The 4479-nt window shown below is 50.4% G+C and overlaps 1 long non-coding RNA gene across 1 annotated transcript; it reads left to right on the top strand.

Annotated features, from left to right (window-relative positions):
• The first annotated feature begins 2190 nt into the window (after window positions 1–2190).
• LOC136995317 (uncharacterized) lies at window positions 2191–4020 on the top strand. The gene is made up of 2 exons (XR_010886884.1): window positions 2191–2424; window positions 2932–4020. It is a non-coding gene; the product is annotated as an uncharacterized lncRNA (long non-coding RNA).
• The last annotated feature ends 459 nt before the right edge of the window (window positions 4021–4479 follow it).

Below are 4479 nucleotides of genomic sequence, written 5' to 3'. Positions count from 1 at the left end.
AAAGGAGATCGTGTTCTTGCGATGCAACTGGGTGCTCTGCTCCTGGGGCAGCAGCATGCAAGCACAGCTCCAGGGGCTGGATAGAGACCTCAGCTGTCGGAGAGAGTCATTAAAACAAGACTGGACTCTTCCTATCAGCGCTGGGACCATTGGCAGCTGTGAGGCAAGCAGCAGAGTTATGCACATATTTAACTCACTGTCATGAGAGCGCTTAAAATGCCAGATAGCAATCTGTCATCCAAGGTCTTTGCACATATGCATTTCATCTGAAAACCACCACTGGTTTTATTTACTGCATTTTTACACAAGCAGTGATTTGTTTAGTATATCTCAGTGAACTAATCACAGTTTTGGCTCATTTTCTGGAATATAAATGTACACAAACTTAGAGACTGAATAGACTTTGTTCTGTAAAAAGAAAAGAACACTGTATTTTGCTTTTTGGCTTACTTGCCTAGTAAGGGTTCCAACACATTAACAAATATATAACTTTGGAGGAAATACGTATTTACCTGGATATAGAAAGACATTACATATATCTTTACACTTTCTCTGTTTACTCAGAGAAATCCTTTTGTTGGTGGTGAAAGGGATACAGTGGGCTTCTGTTGCTCCTAAATATATAACTGATTTCCTTCAAGCTGCAAGAGTATGTTACTTTTAATGTTCAAGATTACTTTAATCTTCTGATGCAGAATCCATATCAATAAGAGAGTGAAATTAAAACCTTAAAATGATCTGTTGAATTTTTTTTTTCAAAAACAGTCACCATTAGTCCAATTTTTGTCAGTTTGTCAGAATGAGTGGAATAAGACCCATTGTGAAAGTACTTTCAGAAAGGACTTTCTCCCTAAAACATCATACTTCATCATTTAAACATATATATTAGCTTATGCATATTTACCAATATTTCATTATTACCTTCCTTCAGGAAAGAAAATCATGTCAAGGTTAGCAGAAATACCTGATCTTTCTGGTAAGTTCAAATCTATCTGGAGCTGCACATCCTTAGAAATGTATACATGAAAAATATTTACTTATCTGTTGAGAAAAAAGGTTGATGAATCTCAAAGAGCAAAGCAAGGTTATTCCCACTTTTCCCATGTAAAATATGCAAAATATGTAAAATTGTTAAAAATGGTTCATTGTTGACTCCAGGAAAACCTCACCCCAGTTCTGCTCCCATTTACAGTAGCAGAAAAGAAGTCATTGATTTCACTGGAAATGGGAATGGATCCAATCTATGTGATCTATGTCCAGTGTCTATGCAATACGGAACTGCATTAAATGTTAGCCTTGATTCCAAAATGCTTTGACAGATGTTTGTGGAGGAAAAAGGATGAGCAGGGAGGCACTGCGGGGCGGAACATGGGAAGGTCGTAACGGGCAGAGCACTGCTGCCGGAGAAGAAGGCGGGGCTTTACAGCATTATAAAAGAGCAGGACGCGCTTCATTAAACGCCATTTTGCCACTCCTCATATTGGTGTCTGTGTGGTGATGGTCCGGGGTCTGGGGGGAGGCCCCGTGCCTCCTCGGTAAGAACGAGAACGGTAACAAGTGGTGACCCCGACGTGATACCGAGGAGGCGGCTCGGCTGGCGCAGGCGCCGGGAGCGTGAGGAAGGGATCCGGATCCGGAACCGTGGAGGCCATATGTAAGGTAGTAATGGCCTGCGCCAAGGAATGGCAGGCGCCGCTGAAGGCGGGCGCGATACGAGCGTGTGTAGAGAGGCTCGTAAAGGAGGGAGCGATTACTTCTCCTATGGAGATCCTGCGGGAGGAACTGTGGCTGCAATGCACAGCAGCGCTGGCGGAGTCCCCGATGAACGGGGGATCCGCGAGGGATTTAAAGGTGTGGGGGCTGATAAGAATGCTCCTGCGGAGCGCGAGGGAGGCCCCGGCGAAAGAACGGGAGAGTGGGGGCGGGGAGGTTCCAGTGATCCTACCGGTGGAATCTCAGGAGCCGCCTCCGGTGTATCCCTGGCAAGATCTCGCACAAGACAGAGAGGGATGGGGGGTCGACGGGACCGAACCCGAGGATTGCGTGCCTGGTGCAGTTTTGAGGAAGACGCTTAGTGAGGAAGATAGGACCCTGCTGCCGTGGGCCCCGGCAGAGGAGGGTGCTGTAGGCGGGGAGAGTCAGGCACTGCAGCGAGGGAGGAAGGGTAACGGCCAAGCAGAGCGGAGAGACCAGAGTTCGACCTTGAAAGGAGGGAGGAAGGTTCGGGTGAGATTGCCGGTTGAGGAGGAGAGCGGAGAAGATAGCAGCGACGAGGAAGGCGGGGGCTTGCGAGAAGTTACGCGCAGGCTGCGGGGGTGTGCAATAGGAGAGACACAGCCGAAAGGGAAGCCGAAGGGCGGAGAAGAAGTAACAACATCCCCGGTCGACACCCTATTGCGTGCATTAGAGGAAATAAGGCGGGAGGTCGAAAAACAGAGGGACCTGCTCAGCGGAGCAAAAAGGCGAGCGGCCCCTGCCAAGTCCATACCACTCACTGACTGGCAGCTAATAGCCGATTCATGTGCCCCTCAGGGCTTACGGTTCGAGCAAGTGCCGCAAGTCTGCCCCGTAAGGGCAGTACCGGGGGAAGGGGTCCAGTGGGTGGCGCTCAAGCCCGAGATAGTACAGAGTCTGATGACCTCGGTGAAAGAGAACGGGCTGAAACATCAGCAAACCCAGATGTTGTTGGATAGTGAGCATGCCCGGGCGTGTACGCCTTACGACCTACGGCAGCTGGCGAGGGTGATACTGTCACCCACGCATTGGATGCTGTGGAAGGAGGCATGGCAAGGCCGTTGTGCCACCCTAGCTGCAGCTGCCGCCGGGAACCCGAACCACCACCTAGCAGGTACCACACTGGATCGCTTGGTGGGGCGAGGTGCAAACCTCGCATCCTCGAACCAGCAAGCGACAGCGCTCAGAGGCCGGGAGGTCATGGCCACAACAGAGGCTTCGCGGGCCGTGTATGAAGAACTCGGGAAGCTAGTAAAGGTAGAGCCACCCTGGACAAAGATAAAACAGACACACGCAGAGAGCTTCACTGAATTCTGTGACAGGCTCCAGCGGGCCATTGCAGAGTCAGACTTGCCCCCTGAGGCCCAGGGTCCGGTCATGATGGAGTGCCTCTGGCAGCAGAGTGACGCCATGACGCAGGACATCCTGAAAACGATCCCTAAAGGAACACCACTTTCGGTTGTCATCCGCACGGTACTGCAAAAACAGAATCAGGGAACAGCAGCAGCGCAGGCTCTTGTCACGGCGGTGGACCAGATGAGAAAGGGACCACAGCGTTGCTTCTCTTGTGGATATCACAGGGAAGAGGGTATGCTGCGGTAAAACGGGAGGAGCAGATAAGATGGGTTCCAATGAAATGCATAAAACCTGACCTAAATGCACGTACGGGAGGGTCTGGGGTGTAACTAATCATTCTTGGTGAGATTCCATCCTGAACAGGGCGACGCCAGACGGGATGCTGCTGCATGGCTGCATTGATGCTTATCGCCGGCTTCATGATTCCGGGGACCGCAGAGTCATACTGGAGGAGATGAGCACAGGCGCACAGAGCAGCTCACTACTGCATCCCGTTCAACCCCGAGGCGGGGCCGACAGAGACTTTCCTGACGGGGAACAAGTCAACACAGGGGCGTGGATCTTGTCATGGTTTGATTAGAAATGGCTTATAACACTAGGCTTGATAGCACTCACAGTAGTAATAGCGATATGCTGCGGCTTGCTAATTCTGAATTATTGCTTACGGCATGTACGGCTTAACTGCTTGATAGACATGAGCATAGAGTATATCAATTAATAGTACAGGAAAAAGAGGTTCTAGAAAGGGGGGGAGATGTGGTGGATCTTGGGAAACTGCATAGACAAGATATTTGCATGAGAAGCGGTAGACTAGGCGTAGCGGAAGATCACGCGGTGTGACGCGCAGCCTAGGGGTGGAAACGAAGTGCACCTGTATGTAAGCTTGCACGCAGCCCACAATAAACGCCATTAGACAAATGGCTAACTAACCTGTTTGGCAATCTACCACAGTGGCTAATAGGACTGCTCGCTGAAGGCTTGCGCATTTTGCTAATCCTCATAATTATAGGCTTATGCTTGTGTGTAATACTGAGCTGCGTTAAGAAAGCCTTGCTGAAAGTAGCGGGCCAAGTCTGGATTGCTCGAAAACAAGAAGGAGAACTTCTGGAGGAATGGCTGGGCTTTGGGGGGGGGATATAGTCTGTTGGAAATGAGCAATCCCGCCTATGCCTTCAAGGTTTTCCCTGAACGACGAAGACAAGGACATCGCCTGCGTTAAGAATCGGGAAAAGGGGAAGCAGCACACAGCTCTGATCACGAAGCTAGTAACGCAAGTAACCACCCGACGGCGGTCCCGTCGCGGCACACCGCACATACAGTAACCTTGAGCAGTAGCAGCAGTGCTACCAACGCAAGCTTCCGCCCAGCGGCCTGCTGTAGGTCTGCCAT

The sequence above is a fragment of the Apteryx mantelli genome, chromosome Z, assembly GCF_036417845.1.
Source record: "Apteryx mantelli isolate bAptMan1 chromosome Z, bAptMan1.hap1, whole genome shotgun sequence".
NCBI lineage: Eukaryota > Metazoa > Chordata > Aves > Apterygiformes > Apterygidae > Apteryx > Apteryx mantelli.
This window is presented reverse-complemented; position numbering and strand designations above follow the sequence as displayed.